General features: G+C 57.7%; 1 long non-coding RNA gene across 1 annotated transcript; it reads left to right on the top strand.

Annotated features, from left to right (window-relative positions):
* The first annotated feature begins 16,428 nt into the window (after nt 1–16,428).
* On the top strand, nt 16,429–19,020 carry LOC113910024. The gene is made up of 2 exons (XR_003515883.1): nt 16,429–17,855; nt 18,710–19,020. It is a non-coding gene; the product is annotated as an uncharacterized LOC113910024 (long non-coding RNA).
* Nucleotides 19,021–19,282: the final 262 nt, after the last annotated feature.

The following is a 19,282-nucleotide window of genomic DNA, read 5'->3' as shown; positions in this document are numbered from 1 at the left end:
TTCCAAACTCATCAAATTACACACTTCAAAAGGACAATTTTTACTGTATATAAATTATGCCTCGGTAACCCCAACTTCTTAAAAATGTTCCATAGATTTTTTTTAAGATTTTATTTATTTGAGAGAGCTAACAAGAGAGCACAAGCAGGGGGAGCTGGGAGAGAGAGAGGCAGGCTCCCCACTGAGCAGGGAGCTGACGCAGGACTCGATCCCAGGACCTCGGGACCCTGACCTGAGCCAAAGATAGACACTTAACCGACTGAGCCACCCAGGCGCCCTGTTCCACAGATTTTGAGTAGTCTGTGCCTTACCCTCTTTTCTCAGTGAACCCTATTATTTTCGTGAACATATTTACGGAAAGTAAGATTTTAAAGGAACATATAGATTTAGTTATAGCAAAAATATCTCAGTTATCATTACATTTTCTTCCCTCTATAATTTTTCTCTTCTTCTGGGAGTCACTCCGTCTCGGTCTGGATGAGTTTCTCTCAAGTCTGCTGCACGGCTGTTGTGCTGGGACTTCTCCTTGCCCCTCGCTTGCGCAGGATATCTGTCTCCTAAATCCTTTATCTTCCTCTTTCTTGACTTTGCATCTTCTGTAGGGTAAAGCACATCTTCCAGTAGCTTCTTGAGATAGGGTGCATGGGAGAAAAGTGTTCTGAGATCTTGCATCCTGAGTCTTGATTCGATTCTCACAATTGACGGATAATTTGGCTGGTGTCAAACTCCAGGTTGGAAATCATCAACTGTCAGAATTTTGAAAGCACTGACTCCGTCACTTTCTTGCTTCTGGCAGTTGCTATGGAAGCGATTCTGCTACCTCATCCTCTGAAGATGATCTGCTTCTTTCCTCTCTGGAAGCTTTTGGATTCTTATCTTTATCCCTATTGATTTGAAATTTCAAGACCAAGTGCACTGACTTGGGTTTTTACCTATTACCTGACCTGGTAATGGTGGGGGTCTTTCATCAGGGTATCTATATATCCTCTGGTTCTGGGGGTTTTTCTTAAACTTCGATAACTTAATTTCTTCTGTTTTCTGTTTTGGGTTTTTTTTTTTTTTTTTCTTTGTGTAATTCCTGACATTTCAGATCTTGGACATCCTGGTTTAGTCTTTTACTTTCCTTATCCATTGTTCTCTCCTTGTTCCTAATCCTCTCTTTTGGGAGAATTCTTCAACGTCCTGAAATGGTGATCCCAAGACCATCTTATCCAGTTTCGTGGCTTTAAATGCTATTTGCAGACACACGACTCCCATGTTTACATCCTCAGCCCGGACATCTTCCCTCAACTCCACATTTCTTTCTCTAACTGCTCTCTTAGAATCTCTGCTTCCGTATCTAATGGGCATCTTGACTTAATATGGCCAAAAGGGAATCCCTGTTTTTTAACTCCCTCTGGTAGCCTAAGTAACAGCCTCTGAAAAGAGAACCACACCCTTATCCACATACGTTACCTTATACGGCAGAAAGCACTTGCGGGTGTGATTGACTTAAGGCTCTTGAGATGAGGAGGCGGTCTTGGATTATCCAGGTGCATCCTAAATGCCATCACAAGGGTCTTTATAAGACAGAGGCCAGGGGTCGGAGGCAGGCGTGGGCATGACAGAATCAAGTGGCTGGAAGTGACGCAAGGAGGGGGTCATGAGCCAAAGAACGCAGGTGGCTTCCAGAAGCTAGAAAAGACAAGGACACAGATTTCCCAGAAGGAACAAGCCCCGCTGACACCCTGGCTTTAGGCCAGTGAGGCTGATTTCAAACTTCTGGCCTCCAGAACCGTCAGAGAATAAATGTGGGTTGTTTGAAACAAGCGGGCATGCGGTAATTTGTTAAAGCAGTGTTGGAAACCGACACCCCCACCCCCACATCTCTATAGCCCCCCCCCATCTTTCTGGCTGCTCAGGCCAGAACCTCAGGGTCACCTTGGAGTTGTCACTCCTTGTCCCATGGCCCAGGTCCGGTTCACTAGGACATGCTTTTGGCTCTACCTTCAACACATCTCCACAATCTTATCAGTCTCTCCACCGCCTCTGCGCCACCACAGGTCAGGGGGTGGTGTCCCCCGCTTGGATCGCTCCAGGAGCCTCCACACCGGCCCGGCTGCTTCTGCCTTCGCTGCCCGCTGGCCACCCATCACCTGCCCTCCAGCCCTTTCTCAACCTGGCACCCGGCACGATCATTTTAAAATAAGTGGGACCATTTCACTCCTCTCTCAAAACTCTCACGGGCTCTCCATCTCACTCAGCAAAAGCCAAAGTCCCTCCACAGCCTACAGGGTTGACACAGATGCCACCTCCCCTCCCCTCTCTCCTTATCCCCAGCAACCCGCCCCCTTGCTTACTCCACTCCAGCCATACTGGTTGCCTTGTTCAATTGCGCCAGCCATGTTCCTGCCTCAGGACCTTTGCACTTGTCTCCCCTTTGCCTGAGAAGTCCTTCTCTCAGATTCCACATGACTAGGGCTAGCTACATAATTTGTGGGGCCCCCGGCAGAATGAAAACATGGGACTCATTGTTCAAAGAGCTTAAAGAAAGCCTGTCCCTAAACGCACTAAAATATAAAATATTTTTTCTTCCACAGTCTCTCTCCTGACCTGTCATCTGTGGTGGTTGTTTTGTTGTTGTTGTTCTTATTTAATATTGCACTCTCTGGGGCATAGAGATGCTTGCTGTGAATGTGCAGACCCTGACAGATGCCCAGGGCCCCACACTTGGTATGTGTACAAACTACAGGTTGCTGAGTAAGCTCTAATAGTGGTGTCAGGAAAGCCATCTTCTCTTCCCATGGGTGACCCCAAAGTTAGAACCTCCGTACAGGAAGCACTCAGTACCTGGATTGGAAGTGGGTGAGAGGCTTGCCCCTGCCAAATCACCTACAGAAGGTGCTATGTGGCTGCCAACCCAGGGCAGGGACAGCCCCCTCCATGGCCCGTCCCGAGACGCCATGAAGTGTGTGTGATGTCCCTGACGCTCCCTGTGCTCATGCCCAGGACCCCAGTAGGGGCGGACGGTGGCAGCAATTTCCAGGCTGGTGTGTGCGTGTGGGTGTGATGCAGCCTGGGATGACAGCCAGTGGTGTGTGTGTGTGTGTGTGTGTGTGTGTGTGTGTGGCCAAGAGGCAGGGAGACAGCCGGAAGTGAGCTTACCCACACAGGCTCCAACCCCTGGTGCATGCCCCATTATTCCATCGGACTCCACCTACAAAACACAAATTCCAAGTTAAAATCCTTAAGAGTTTCAAACGTTTGAGTGAACGAATGCGTGAATGGGCTCTGTCCCCACGGGCATCTCTTCGCGGCTTCCTCAGACCTGCCAACTCACCCTCCCGCTGCTTTTTACCTTCAGAACCAGCGCTGGACCCTCCTGGGCTCTGCGTCTCTGTCCTGTTGCTGCCCCGGCAGGCTTGCTGCTAGTCCCTTAATGCTGTGGAGTTCTGGAAGGCCGCAGCTGGCACCCGCTGCCCGCTCAGTCCCATCTAACCAGCTCCTCTTCCTTTCTCAGTCCCGCCCCTCCTCCAAACATCAGATTTTTAGCCCTAGGGGCCAAGGTCCTTTGTAAGCACCAACCTGGCAAAACTGTGCCTCTCTGAGGAAAGTACTACAATTGTCACTCCCACTCCCATTTTAGGTTAGTGAGCAGAATCAGAGAGGTTGAGCAACTTGCCTGAGGCCACACAGGGCTCGGTATTGGCTGGGGACTTGAACCTGAGGGTGATAGGCCACACCTAGCAGTGAGTAGCTCTTAGCTGTTTAGATCCCAAAGGCCCAGGTTTGCACTGTGGGCTCAGCAGAGAGGCCAGGACTCACATCATGCCCTGAAGGAGCTGGAGGGACACGGAGGGTCTCAAGCAGGGGCCTGCATTCTAGAACTCTGCCTGTTGGAAGCCTTCCCAGCACCTTCTGCTACCTCCGGGCCTCCCCAAAGGCCAAGTGGGCTTGCCAGCGAACTCTGATGTTGTTCTGTGATGTGCTGGGTGATTCTTCCTCCTGTGCTTCCCTGGCCATGAGCCCCCCCAGGGGCACTTTTATACACATTACCCTCTATCCTCGTCACAGCCCCCTAGGAAGGGACTCGGCTATCATCCCCATTTGACAGATGGGGAAACTAAGGCCCAGAGAAGTTTGATAACCTGCCGTCCCAGGCCACATGGCAGGAGTGGGCCTGGAGTCCCTGCTGCCTCGGGCTCCGTTCCAGGCGCTCCCACACCTGCAGGCAGCCCTGACTGGCCCAGGGCCCAGCTGAATGGAGTGCTAGGCAGTGCCAGGTGGGAGGCGGGGCTGGGGGATGGCAGTCACGCCTGGGCCTGCAGGCTCTGGCTCCGGGCCTGTTGGCCTTGAAAACAATCCATCTGGGTACCCGTCAGCCCCAGATTTCTCATCTCAGAAGGCCGGGCATCTCCTCCACTGGCTAGTTTCGCCCCTTAGAGTGGGTCCCCTGGTCCCTAACCCCGGCCTTCCCTGCCTACGCCCTACTGGCCAGGGGCCACTGGCTGAGCTCAGTCCTCGCTGGGCAACATTGCTGCCCAGGGAGCCTGGCTTTGCAGGCAAACAAAAAAGTGGTGTGTGGGCTGGGAGGTGGTGACGCTCCTGGGCCTCCCTGCTGCCCCTTTCAGAGTCCAATGTGGAAATGATCTGCCTGTAACCTGGGGGGTCCGATGTGCTGAAGGAGGCCTGTGGCCCTGCTCCCTATTACCTCTGGCTCTCGATCCCCTGGCCCTCCGTTCTAGCGCCTCCAGGGGCTGGCCCTGCCCCTTTGTCACTCCCTGCCTCCTTGGCTCCTGCTGTCACCTGACCCTGGGTGCCCTTACTTCCTCTTCTGGTTAGAGTCCAACTGTGTCTCCAGGAATAGCCCAGATGCTCCCTCCTCCACGAAGCTGTCCCTGACCCACCCACCTTCTTACCAGCTCAACCGCTAGGCCTTTATCTTACTAAATCCTTGCAGCAACCAGGTGCAGCCTCAGGGACCTCAGCCTTGCCCCCATTTCCTGCTCCAAAGCTCAGGACAGGACCGAGGTTAGAGTGTGGGCTGGGCCGTAGGATCCCGTATCCTGGGGCCTCCCCCGGGCTTCACAGCAAGGGCTGTCTGAAGCTCTGGCTGGGCATGGCTGGCTGCCCAGGGCTGCAGGGAGGGGTCCACGGCGTCCTGCCCAGCCTGGGCCCCCAGGGCTGCACCCCCACCCCACCTAGGCTCAGGGCCTCCCGACAGGGCTACTCATCAACAGCACCACTCCGACCACCCCAGTCTCGTTCGTGAATTGGAGGTGATGAGATTTACCTTAAGGTGCAGGTGTGTGCTAACCAAGGTGCAATGAGTCAGGCCTTTGTAATTCCACAGGCTTCACACCTATTGGTGGCTACAGGCAGCTGCTGCTAATGGTAACTTACCCGTTCATCAACCAGGCCTGTTAAGCAAAAGCCGGTGCTGGGCTGGGGGTGCTGCAGAGATGGGGTGTGTGTGTGTGTGTGTGTGTGTGTGTGTGTGTGTGTAGGGGGGGCAACCCCAGGCTCTGCCTCATTTCAACATTCAAGGGCCAACTCTCCCCACCAAGCCCCTTCTTCTGTCTTCTCTGTTCCTGCTGTCATGTGTGCCACCTTCTGAGTACATGCCTGTCCCTCTCCCGTGTCTGCACCCCTCTGTGACCCCATCGGTCTACCAGGGTTGGGCCCCCAGAAGCGCGTAGGGTGGGGGCAGGGTGAAGAAGGATCTCAGAAGTCTTCCAAGGAGACTCATGGAAGTGGGGCAACGTTGGGAGGCCGCAAGCCAAATGAGGGACCTTAAACCAGGTCTTTGGTTTGATCTCAGGTGGGGATCTGGGTTCCGGAAGGCTCCGAGAGCTGCCGTTACAGGTCAGTTTCAGGCCAGCAAGCGGGGCATCCTGGGGACACGGCTGTGCGTCGCCCTGTGCCTGCCTGACTGGAGCTCAGGTGTCTTGTTGGCAGCCTGAGTGACCAGAGTCAGGGGCTGAAGCAAGCCACTGTCCACAAAGGGCTCTGGGAAGCTGAGTAGCTCCAGCTCTGCTGGGTCTCCAAGGAAAGGGCCAGGGGCCCCAAAGACCCATGGTAGAGTGAGCCATCCCCGGGTATCCTGGGGTGAGTGCCAGAGGCTTGGCTTTCCCCAGGCCCCAGGCCCCCCTCCCCCATCCACACCATAGACTCTTGATCCCCGCCCAGCCCCCCATTGCCCCTCTTCATAGACAGCAGTGCCACTCACTGGTCTTCCTGCCCCCACCAGACTCTTTGATGTGTTCACACAGCAACTTGCTGAAACCCAGATCTGACCAGGCTTCTGGCTCCCAGCTGCCTGGGTGATCAAGTCCCCCTTTCAGTGCTCAGTGCTCTGAGCTGCTGGGCTAGGCACAGCTTTCCTGGTCCTGGGCGTGCATGTGTGAAGTCATCCATGAGGGCGTGTGGGTGTGTCCAGTGAGAGCACGGGGCCACCATGGGATATTCCCAAGAGCTTTTGCTGCAGGGGGTGTGTGGGGGGCTTGGGGGGGCATCCCGAGACCAGCTTTTCCTTCAGCTGTCTCTTAGCAATCAGAGCTCCTGAGGCCTCACCTTCCAACTCCCCTCAGTCCTGGGCCTCAGAGGACTTGGCAGGATCCATGTGGCCTTGGTCAGAACAGTTTGTGGGGCACAGAACTGGGTTCTGACCCCCACAGATGGAGTCGCAGGTCTGGCTTAACTCCCTGCTCTGAGATGACAGGAGCCACACAGTTGAAGGGCTCTCCTTCCCCTGCCCCAGGCCCCGGCCAGATCTGAGGCTGGAGGGACTTGGCCAGCTCAGTCCCTGCTCTGTAGCTCAGAGACAGAACCCTCTTATAGTCTGTCCAACCCAGAAGGGTCCCCCACCACTGATACTGTCCCTGTGTTTTGGCCTTTGTCCACCAGACAAAGATGTGGGCCCCTCAGGGCCGAGGCCTTGCTCTGGGTCCCCTTCCCCGCCCTCCGTGTTGTCTGCCGCTGCCCAGCTGGACCAAGCACACTATCCCATGCCTGTCACAGGCTCTGACCACCTGCTAGATGGGCCCTGGCACCATCCTCCCTGGGTGTGGCCCCTGGACACTGGCTGGTCAGGTGGAATCACCCATTATTGGAGCAGCGATCCCCCGGCATCTGCAGGTCAACTGAGGTAGCCACTGTGATGTCTGGCTGTGTTCTTGTCCCGTGTCCGCGGCCCATCCGGCCTCCAGGGGATGGTGTTTCCCGTTCCAGGGAGGGCAACCCGGGGAAGGGCCCTGAGCAGCCCCCTGCCCGGGGCTGCCCTATGCCCCGCTGGAGCATGCCCCATCCTGTGGAGCCTCATCCTGGGGAGAACGTGCCTCATTGGGGCCAGCAGGTTTGGACCCTCCGCTGTTGTCCTGAAGGTCACGCCCTGGCCCCAGGCTCGGATGAGGTCCAGCCTGCAGGCCCTTCCCCGGGGGTCTGTGCCTGCCCCAGGCAGGGAGATCGGCTTAGTGGGGAAGCAGCTGCTCCCCCGGGCCTGAGCCGGGTGGGGCACGGACAGCAGGCTCGGTACTGGGTACCCTGGCCCGCCGCCTCCGGCCTTGGCCTCGTGCAGGGCGTGGCCTCAGCTGGTGGGAGCGGGGTCTGCTTCCCAGCCCGAGGGCCCCTCCTGCCCCTAGTCTTCCCTCCCTTGGGGGGGGGTTCGGTGTGGCCAGGCAGGGTCCCGCCGCCCCCCCACCCCCCACCCCTGCCCCGGCGCAGGGCTCTCCCCACCAGCAGCAACCCCCTCCTCGGATCCAGGGTCTTAGATGTGGAGACAGTGACGACCTGGACAATGAGGGGTGCTTTGGCTCTGCCTGGGGCACCCTCTGCCTTTCTCGGGTGTTCTCCCCACCCGAGTCTCCACCCAAACTCACCCCAGACTGCGGACCACCCTGGCTCACGTCTCTGTGCCTGCGCGTCCCTGGCTCATCCTCAAAACTGGCCCTCTCCGAGGGGGACCCCGTGTAACTTCTTATTTCCAGAAGGTCCTACTATACCACCCCCTCCCAGACGCGGGGCCCCCGACCTCCCAGCAAGTGCCAGGCCGGTCCGACGTGCCACTGCTGAGGGACGTCGGCCGGTCACTTCCACAACGGCCACCAGCATCGGGGCGCTACTTGGCCTCGAGGATCCTGTGCTATAGGATCTATAGGTCGGGCTCTTCCCAAAGCGGGGTGACTTGTGGTCCTGAAAGGGTGGGAAGCTGAGAACTGGCAGTTCCCCCAGAGCAGGAAGAAGGGCCACATCTCACTCACCCTCGACCACACCTGCGAGGTCGTTTGTTTGTTTTGAGGGGGAAAGGAGGTTTCCAGAACCACAGTGGGTGGGTAGAATCTGCAGGTACATGGTCCTCACGGTTTGGGGTCTGTCACAGTAGAGAGATGGAGCTGCAACGGCTCAGCAAGCCCCTGTGAGCGAGCCCAAGGGTCCTGTGCATAGTGGTTGCTCCTTTTGCGTCTGTATTCTCTTACAGAAAATCACAAGTGCTGCTACCTTTTTTTTCTGAGCCCCTGTTGAGAGCTATTAGCTGTCTGTGCAAATTCAGATGGCCCTGACAGCAGGATTTTGGCTCACAGCTGTATCGCCAGAGCTCAGAACTGTGTCTGACGCACACCGGGCGCTCAATATACTCTTGTCAATAGATAAGGGGACCCAAGAGGGTAAAGGCACTGCCCCAGTTGGAATGCTCCCCTGGAGAAGCAGGGCTGGACCAGGGGGGCCCAGTTTGTCATGGCAGGTGCTACCCTGGGGCTGGGGAGTACCTTCCAGAATCCCTGAAAACAGTGTGTGCTGAAGGAAGCTGCGGAAGGCTATGGGATCATTGCAGCGAGTGGCACCGTTGTACCCCTTCTGACCTGACTCCTAAGTTGGTCAGATTCACCCCACGGACCAACCCATTTCTCCAGCTTTCTGCTGCCCTGGCTTCCGGGCCATTTATTCAAGTGTATTCCTGTTGTCGCCTCCCAAGAAGAGAGTCCTCCTTGACGTTCCTGGGGCTGACCTCTGCTCCGACACTTCCCACCCCGTGTGATCGCTGCTGGCTTACTCGTCGGCGGTCTGGTTCTCACACTGGGACTCCCCGAGGGCAGAGCTCAAGGGGCCAGCTCCATGGAGGCATCAGCAAATGGTGGATGGAAGGCTGGACGGGTGTGGGGGTGCGTGGGTGAGTGGGTGGACGGAGGGATGAGTAGGTGGGGGGGTGGGTAGATGGCCAGGAGTGCGTGGGTGGATGGTGCCTTCCAAACAAAGGTCAGCTGACCACCCCCGCCTCTCTGCACACCTGAGTGCCCCAGGGCTCCTGGCCAGGAGGGATCAGAGAGGCTGTCCATAAAACGGCTGAGGAGGTGGGTGGAGCTTAGCCTGCAGAAGACAAGGAGAGAGCTGCCTTTGCGGGTTTGGAGGGCTCTTCCCCGGGAGAAGGCAAGGATACTCCCTCCTGACCCTGTGGCCCCAGGAGACCAGGGACAGGTGGTGGAAGTGGGAGGGAGGCAGATGGTGTCTCGAGACAAAGCCGACTACTGGTGCACACCCCCTCTCCTGCTGTGCTCCTGGCAAATGGCGAATGAAACCTGATTTTCCTGTTAACTTACATTTTCAGTTCCAAACATTTTATAATTAACAAAATGTCTTTTTTTTTTTTGCAAGCAGCACGCTCACAGTCACAAATCAAATAACACTGAGGTGCTTATGATGCCAAGCCTTGCGGTGCCCATCCCCTCCCCCAACCATGCTCTCCCCAGGATCTCCTAGGGCTGGTCTTCTAGCTCCCTGAGCTTAGCGCTGCTCACAGCTGACCCGTGGCTCCACGTGCTCTGTCTGTCTCTAGTCTCTGACTCACCAAATTTCAGGCACCACAGACTCCTCAATACGAAAGATGGAACATTAACTATATTAATTACCCTTCTACTTTCCTATTTATATTACTTTTATTCTTCTGCCACTTAAAAAATTATTTATTTGAGAGAGAGAGAGAGAGAGAGAGAGAGAGGGAGAGCACGAGTTGGGGACGGACAGAGGGAGAGAATCTCAGACTCCCCGCTGAGTAAGGAGCCCTATGCGGGACTCGATCCCACCACCCCGAGATCACGACCTGAACCGAAACCAAGAGTCGGATGCTCAACTAATTGAGCCACCCAGGTGCCCCTCTTCTGCCATTTTTTGGTGACTTCAAATAACATTCTCCTACCAAATAACCCAGCAATTCCACTGCTAGGTATACATCTAAGAGAATTGAAAACATATGCCCACTCAAACACCTGCACATGAATGTTCACAACAGCACTATTCACGATAGCCAACAGGTGGAAAAACCCAGATGTCCATCAGCTGAGGAATGGGTGAATAAAATGTGGCCTATTTTACAATGGAATATTATTCAGTCATATAAAGGAATGAAGGACTGATCCATGCTAAACCACTGAACACATTACACTAAGTGAAAGAAGCCTGACACACAAAAAGACACTCTGTATGATTCCATTTATTTATTTTTAAAAAAGATTTTATTTATTTATTTGACAGAGAGAGCACAAGCAGGGGGAATGGCAGAGGGAGAGGGAGAAGCAGACTTCCCGTGGAGCAGAGAGCCCTATTCGAGGCTCGATCCCAGGACCCCGGGATCATGACCCGAGCTGAAAGGAGATGCTTAACTGACCGAGCCTTCCAGGCATCCCTGTATGATTCCATTTATATGAAACATCCAGACAAGGCAAATCCATAGAGAAAGGAAGCCAAGCAGCGGTGGCTGGGGGCTGGGGGAGATGAGGAGTGGCTGCTCCTGGAGTGGGGTGTTTCTTTTGAGATGGTTAAATTAGGGTATGTTTTATGCTAGGTGGATTATATATCAATATAGCTGTTACACGTAAAAAATATTTATGCTTTCCCAGTGACCTTCTCCTTGGGAAGGCAGGGTTACTGGGGGCCTGCCTTCCACTCTGCCATCCCTCCTCAATCAGCCCCAGACACTGAAGCTAAGCATTCAGCAGCTTCAACCTGCAGACACACACCAACAAATGGCAGGAGGCAGAGGGTGCTAGAGGATCTTGGAGGGACAGGGTCCTGTGATCGTAACTGTGATGACAAAACGGTTGGTGGGTACCGAACACTTACCGCGTGCCAAGGCAGCGGCGCTCGGTGTTTTTACATGCGCCGTGGGTCATTAAGGCTCAGGATGTCCTGAGGGCAGGTTCATGTCCCCATTTCACAGATGAGGGAACAGCCGCTTAGAGATATCACATGCCAGCTAAAAAGTGGCAGAAGTGCGATTGGAGCCCAAGCCTCTCTGAGTGTAAATCCCAAACTCTTGACCACCTCAGAGAATGGCCCACACTTGCTTTCTCTTGCCAAATATGGGATTTTGCATGCTGGTGCCTACCTATACCCGTTCGTTTTGCGTGGTCTGTGTCCTTTGTGCAAGGCAAGACCCCTCCCGAGAACGTCCCTTGGTGCGGAGGAGGGCGTTAGAGGCAGGGCCCCGCCGCACCCCTCTGTCCCACCTGCGCGGTGCCAGGATGCTCAGGCTTTCCTGGGCCTTCATCCCGACCTCAGGTGGGCACCAGCTGGGCCATGACCGTGACCGCTGTGGGGCAGACGATGGGCTGGCTGTTTGCTTCCTGGATGCTGGGATTAGACAATGTTTAGCTTTCCCTTGGTGGCAAAGTGTTTCCCCTCCCCTGCTGGGCAGGAACCAGTTCCTGTGGGGCAGGGCCAGCAGCTGGGCCCCCAGCCAGGAGCCTCCCTGCCCCTCTGCCCCACAACGGCACCGATTCCCAGAGGTTTAATCATTAACGGGCACGTCTGGCCTTTGGTTGCAGGTTGGAATTTGGGAGCTGTGCCCAGGAGCAATTATCTCTGACACATTATTTTGTGTAAAATCACTTTAGCTGCCATTAGCTGATAAAGCTGGAATGAAGGGGGGGTGGTCCATGAACCAGTACTGACCGCTTGGCACGCAGGGCTCCCTGGGAGGTAACTGAGGCACCTGCCTTTTGAAGGCTATGAAGTAGCTGGTAGAAGACTTGCTGTGAAATGTGGCCTAGCAGCGTGTGGTATGACCTCAGACCCCTCCCCGCATTGCTCCCACATGTGGTTTGGGGATTGGCAGAGGGCCCAGAGGTGTGCCAGCGCTGGGCAGATCCATCAGGAGCTGGGGTCCCTGAGTGAGAGGCCGGTGCGGTAGCTGGCTCCCCCAACACCCTGGCTGAGGCAGGGAGACCAGGCAGCAACACCCGCCTCCCGTCCTGGTAGTGGGGACTCTCCCCTGCAAGGAGCAAGCTGCTGTGTATTCCAGCTCAGGGTGCCCGGGCAGCGCTGCCCTCGGCCTGAGAGGCCTGCTGGAAGTCACCAACAGGTGCTCGAAGCCTCCTCCGGCCCCTCCTTCCCATGACCCCTGAGACAGCCGGCCTACTCTCACGCCGACTCCATTCTCCTGCCGGCTCCTGAGGACAGCCTGGCAGGCATGGGGGCCTCCCGACTGGAGCCGGCCGCCCTCGCTGGCTTTGTGCTGCTCCGGCATTTGGGGGGGGGGGGCGGCTGGCTGGAAGGGGCGGCTGATTTGGAGAGGCCTGCTTGGGAAACAAGCAGGGTGCTCGCTCTCCCTGCCTCCTTCACAGGATACTCTGCTCCCCCTGGGCTTTATTCTCAGGGTTCCCATGCTGTCCGTATGCCCTTAGCTTCACTGCTCCCCCACACCCTGGACTTGTCAACTGGGGGAGCTTTGGAGTCCAGTGAGTCAACAGCTCTCATACCGGGGGGCGGGGGGGCTGAAGGGGCCAGGTACACACAGGGTCAGGCACACGTGGGGTCAGGGCCAGAGCTGATGTAGGAAAGAACATTAGGGTTCGAAGCCGATGGCTAAGAAAGAATTCTTGAGACGTCTTTGTTGCCAAAAGGTGGTTTTATTAAAGCCTGGGACAGGACCTGTGGGCAGGTAGAGCCGCACCGGGGTCCTGAGGAGTGGCCCATTATATACTTCCAAGTTGGGAGGGGGTTAGCGAGAATGTAAGCCTCCCGGGTATTTTGGAAGCAAGGTTTCCAGGATCCTGAGGGGGCTAGCTAGTGTTGGGAAAGGTCATTTATCACTGTTTGGTAAAAACTCGGTCGTGAGACCCTTCAGATGTATATCGGTGGGTCATATGCTTGGGGGATGATTGCCGACATGTATCTTGTCGGTGGAGGGGGGTGGGTGTAGAGATAAAGGAAGTTTCTAAAGGAATTTTTTATATGTTAAAGTAGACTTACAGGGTCCTGGGGGGTCAGGCCAAGATTGCCTTTTTGCCCTTTAGCGAAGTATCAGCATTGAGGCGGCTGAGCTCCTAGAGGGACGTCCCGCTGCCTGTTTCCAGGACTTGCCAGCGTGCTAGAGGTGGAAAGGAAATGTCCTAATTGTTCTTCTGCCTCTGTTTCCCACACCAGAGTCCCTGCCTGTTCCCCAACCAGCCCTCGGCCTCCCTGTGGGGCTCTGGGCTTTATCTCCTCTCTGTTCTGCGAGGCTTCAGGGCCTCCCTGGCCGCCCGCCTCGGCCGCAGCTCCCAGACGCTCCCAGAGGCTCTGGCTGGCCGCGAGTGGGCCTGGCCGCAGCACCGGAAGGGCTGGCCGGAGCTGCAGGATGGGCACACCCCTGTTCGGGGCTTGCCTACCACCCCCCCGGGAGCCTTCCTGGAATCCAGGAAACAAAGGAGGACTTGGGCAGGAGCCCCCAGGGGCCCGACAGCCCCCCTTCCGTCTTGCTGCAGGACTCCCGGCCCCGGTCCGGGCCCTGCCCCAGTGCAGGGGTGCTCATGGGGAAGGCCAGCGGGGCTTCCTGCCCTTCACACCCTGGCTGCCTCCGTGCTCCCCGCAGCACAGCAGCGGCCTCCCTGCTTTGGGCTGGCCCCATGCACTCTCGGGCCCGGCTGCCTGGATTAGAGCCGTTTACCGGTCTCTGTTGTTGTGGGATCAGATCTTCAAGAACTTGACCCAGAGAGGTGGTTGCCCAGATCGGTGGAGAAAGGATGCCCTTCTGGAAACAGGGTTTGCAGAAAGCAGGCTGGTTCTTCAGTAGTTTTATTTCACGGTTACATTGCAGGGAGACGAAATCACTAAGCGTAAGCAACACCACCTCTGGAACCTTTGAAAGAAAGCATAGCTGCGTGGGCCCCCCTCCCCCACGAGGAGGGGAGTTCTTGCCCTGGAGTGAGCATGGCCACCTGTCCCTGCCACCAGTGCCTCCCGCCAGGCTCCACGCAGGGCCCCGAAGGTGCATCTCCCCAAACAAACAGGCTGTGTTATCTCCAGGGCCACACCGGAGAGGGAGAAGATACTTTCCAGATGTTTGGGGAGTTGCTTCCCATTCTGAGCCCTGCCCAGGCAGAGCTCGGGCTGAATCCTTTGTGTGTGCTCCAAATGGCAACGTCCCCGGGGCAGGAGGGACCAGCCAAGAAGCCACAGGCCTGGGTGGGGTCCCTGGAGCCCTGCTCCCACTCACGTGCGGGCCTGTGAGGGCTGGCGCTGGGGGTCCCTGCCTGGCCTTGGGAACTTCCTACTGGCCGGGGGGACGGACGTGGCAGCCGCCCACTTCTGCTCAATGCCAAGTGGGACGGGCTGGGTGGGGAGGCAGCCTGTGAGCAGGAGGCCTGGCAGAGGGGCTTGGTCAGCCCTTCCCTGCGTACCTGACAGTCAGGATGCGGCGAGATGAACCAGACCTGCCCCAGGCTCAGAGCCCTGGCCTCCAGAGACCAGCCCTCACGGGAAGCTGCTAATCACGGACCGCAGGGATAAGGGTGAGGTGTTTGTTGAGGTGACCTGTGATTCAGCTCCGCGAGCCTCTGTCTCCTCGTTGGAGAGATGGGGACGAGAATCCCGCACTGCTGCGGGGTAGTCGTGGGGACGAGGCCACGCAATCTGGGTGCCCTGGATGTGGTCAGAACTCAGGATGATGCCTGGATGTGCACCCGGGGGGAGAGCACAGGATGTCTGGAAACTTCGAGGCCTGAGAAAAGCTTCATGTTCACAGGCTGCGGTATGAGGCCAAACGCAGAGGGCGGCAGAGGGCTGGTCCCACGGGAGGGCCTGAGAGCTGGGCCCCAGGGCCAGAGAGGCGGCTCCCTGTCCTCGGCTGCCTGTCGGGCTCCCTGGACGGCACAGGCCGGCTGGCTCCGGGGCTGGGTCACCTCTCCATTCAAATTTCCCAGGCTGCCCGGAATACCTCACCTGATGTCCAATAGTGCAGTTCAGAAAATGTCAGTCCGAGAATCTGTCCTGGTCTCTTGAGGTTCTCCTGACCCTTCCTTGGTCCCTGCTCCCCCAGCAATGCTGTGAGGCTGCTTCCCTGCAGCTGAGATTCTTGCAGGAGAAGAAAGCGAGGCTCAGAGCAGAAAGAACTCACTTGGAGTTCCACAGTGGGCTCAAGGCTTTAAACCCGAGGCTGATCCTAAGTCTGTTTTATCGCCAGGACCTGGAGGGAACCTGACAAGACCGTTCGCGGCCCACAGACCCAAAGCTGGTGGGTGAGGACTCCACCCTGCCTGTGGCACTGGGGAGCCTGCTGTCAGCCCCCACCTGTGGATGTCCGTCGCTGATGGCGCAGAGGGTCCAGCCCTGACTCAGGAGAGCCCAGCACAGCCCTGCAGGGGGCCACGGCCTTCAGGACAGACCCCTACCTCGGGGGCCCCCAGCCACTCCCCATTCTCCCTCTACATAGGGATCCCGTGGCCAAGCCTGGGCCCGGTCATCCTGCCCACGGTATTGACCCCAGTGCAGGCCCCCGACACAGGCTGACCGGTCAGAATCTCCCTCCTGGAAATGGGACTCTGAATTGGCCACACCCAGAGACAGAGAGCCCTTTCCTTCTCCATGCAAGAATATTAAAAATTACGTTTTATGACTGCATTGGCATTCATATAACGATGAATAGATTCATATTCTACTTCGAGACATTTTCTTCAACCTAAAAGTTCATTTCTCTCCTTCTGATTGTAGAAGAAATAAGAACACTTCTGGGGGCCTGAAGGCACCCTGAGCTGTGGCCCTGAGCCTGCTGTGTCTCGTGGAGACAATACCTGTGAAAGGAGGTGCCCATCTCAATGCTGTGGGCGAGCTGGCCAGGGAGACGCCGTCTTCCTCCCGGCCCGGCTCCTTTCGCATCAGTTGCCCGGACCCGGTTTCTGAGTGCTGGCGGCAGAAAGAACTGAGGATGGCCTTCTCGCCACGGCTGTGACCCCGAGCCCCCATTTCACGGGTGCGGACACTGAGACCCAGGGCCCTGCTGGGGATCCAGAGCCAAGCTCTGAGAATCCACCTGCAGGTTGCTCTTTTGAAAGAACGGGAAGAAGCTCCGCCCTCGATTTCTCCTGCTTCCCGGGTTGCTCTTAGACCGGGGTCCCGGCACAGTGGGGCGGGAAAACGAGTCGGGGGGGGGGGGGCTGAGGGGGGGCAGGCAGGCAGTGGCTGCTCCAGACGCCTCAGGTACCACCCCCTCACGCATCCCCGCATCCCTTGACACCCTGCGTGTTCCTGGCAAAGGGAGGCATCCCGAGGCCACACTGTAAGAGGACAGTCCCCTTCGGGGATGTGTGTGGAAGCCCAAAACTTCACAGCTCTGTCCAGAGAGCAGGGTCAGGCCCTTGCTCACTCAGGGCAGGGGTGCTGCCCGGCCATTTCCAGCCCCCAGGCCCTGCGGGGCTCCACCAGCCTTTCCCTAGAGCAGGAAAAGACGCGGGAAGTGTGGATGCGAAACTGAAAGCTCTGGCCAAGTCGGGGCAGGCCTGGAGCCGGCTGCCCTCACATCTCCAGCCTTCTGAAGGCTGGGCTTGGGCATGCCCAGCACCAGGATGGGTCCCCGCTGGACTCCCTCCCCTCACGCTTCCCAGGTACCTCCTGGGCCCCCGGCTCCCAGACGGACACAGGACCGTCCAAGCCTTGTGTGGGGGGCACTGCGACTCATGGGCGTGGCCGGCCAGGGCCCCGCAGAGTGGACCGAGGCTGTGCCGTCCCTCCCGTGGCTGGCCCTGAAGGAGCATAGGGGTGCTGGCCTTGGAACCCACGGGGGGTTGGAGGGAAGAAGCCAGGTCCCCTGCAGTCTTCCCAACTAGGAGAGCCTGAGCGTGCTGTTGTGTACCCGAGTCTGTATCTGTGGCAACAGCTTCCCTCCGGGGCTCTTGTGGGGCTGGGGTGAGTCACACACCGTACCCAGTGGGCATGTGAGTCTCCCTGCCCCACCTGCTCTAGATATGGGGCCCTCCTCACCTCTGCCCACCCACTGCCCAGACGGCCGGACGGACCCCCTCCCGAGCTGCCTCTGCCGCCTACCATTTCCTAGACAGGTTACATCGAAGGGCCGGGTGGAGGTGGGTGGTTCATGAATCCCCCAAGCACCAGCACCTGCTGTGCCCGCCCCCAGCCCATCTTCACCACCCCTCCGCTCCTCCTACAGTCGAGCTGGGACCTGGGCTCTCCTCCCTCACCCCTGGGCTTGGGGCTGAAGCTTGGTGCTGGGACAGCACAGGGCGACCCCAGGGCTCTGTCCGGAGCAGAGGGAAGGCACTGGGTGTGGTCTGGAGACCTGCCTTTCATTCCACCCGCCAACTCCGGGGCCATCACAGTCTCTGGAAGTTTCTGTTTCCCCATCAGCCACGTGGAAATCCCAGCTCTTAACGCCTCCCCCCGCCCCCCCCGGCCGAGAGTGGAGAGAGGAGCTGTGTAAACTGTAAAGTGCTGTGCCAGCAGGAAGCAGGGCTCCTCTCTGAGGCAGCCCCGAAGCTACTGCCTCTCCTCCAGGCTGGCGCCCGCCACCTTCCCCTCCTGCACTCAGCTGCCTTCCCTGTGGACTTGCTCATCCTCCAGCCACGTGAGCGGATGGGGAAGGTGAGGCAGGCGTGATGATGACCCGAGTGCAGGTGAGTCACAGGCCGCAGGACAAGGAAGTGGAGGCCGGGGGTGTGCATCACAGCGGCAGCGAGTGCCCCCTCCCTTTGTGCACCCCAGCTCTGGGCCCACAGCCTGCCAGGGGACAGCTAGGCGACCGGGGCCGCGGGCAGGGCGCTGGAGGGCCCTGCGGGGCAGGAGGTGGGCGCTTCCCCGGAGCCATCCTCACAAAAGCCTCAAGTGGAAGGAAGCCTGAACACCTGCTCCAGGGAGGTGACATGTGAGCTCGAGGGGAATGAGACATTACCCGCTGCTGTGTAAGCTTTCAGGGGTGTCACGGTGTTTGCAACTCTGGTGGCATTTTAAAAGTTACCCAAAGCCTCATACAATGGAAGTGGCTCTGGGCCCTTTGGGAAAGCTGCCCTGAAGTATGCGTCCCTCAGCCAGGACAGAAAGCAGGGCTCTGAGGGCAGAGCGGGGCCGGGGAACAGGCAGAGTGGGGCTGGGGAGCGGGCCCTAGGAGGAGCAGGGCCGGGGAGCAGGCAGAGCAGCCCTGGAGGAGGGGCTGGGGCAGCAGTTGCAGGGGTTGGGGGATGGGGGGGGTCAGGGTTAGGGTGAGCACTCCAGGGGTTGGGGGATGGGGGGTCAGGGTTAGGGTGAGCACTCCAGGGGTTGGGGGATGGGGGGTCAGGGTTAGGGTGAGCACTCCTCTAATGTTGTGGGTGCCTCACTCGCCTCACCCTGGTCCCTGCCCGGCAAGCTTCTCTGTACACGAGGGGAACTGGCCTTCTGTCTGGGGCAGGGTCAGGAGAGTGCGCACAGAGGTGCTGGGGAGGGCGGCCCGAGGGCCGCACCCCCAGGGCAGGTCTGTCTTTCCTTCCTGCAGGACGCAGCCTCTGCACAGCGCCAGCCTCATGGGGAGTGTCCCCCCCTCAAGAGACCCAGACATCAGCGGCAGGAGGGGCAGGGCGTAGGAGCTGAGGAGTCCCCGGCTGTGGTGGTGACATCAGTGCCCCACGTGGGGTGGCCAGGGTGCCTCGAGGACTGGAGGTCGGGACAGCCACCCCGACAGGCTCTCATGGATGCCTGCCCTTGGCGGCCTGGGGGATTATTACTTATTGTTTTTAAAGTGCCCTGTTGTTATTTTCTGATTACCAAAGCGATACACGCTCATGATAAAGACCTTTAAGCACCGAGTGGGTGGTTATGAGCTGGGTTCAGGGATGGGGAGGTGACGCACTCCGTCGAGATTCATCAGTATCAGCAGCAGGAGGACAAAAAGGGTTTAGTCAGCTTCCCCCGGGGACACAGGAGGGTAGGGAAGCTGGCAGACAGATGGGTCTGCACCCTGGCCCCTCCCAACCTAAAGGTGACCCCAAATGCTGGTGTTCTCTGCACAACGCTGGTGGGGCAGGCAGGAGTGGGGACAGGAGCAGGTGTGGTCCCCAGCGCTGCTTCA

Source organism: Zalophus californianus, chromosome 6, assembly GCF_009762305.2.
Source record: "Zalophus californianus isolate mZalCal1 chromosome 6, mZalCal1.pri.v2, whole genome shotgun sequence".
Classification (NCBI taxonomy): Eukaryota; Metazoa; Chordata; class Mammalia; order Carnivora; family Otariidae; genus Zalophus; species Zalophus californianus.
Note: the sequence above shows the minus strand (reverse complement) of the source record. Positions and strands in the feature narration are given on the sequence as shown.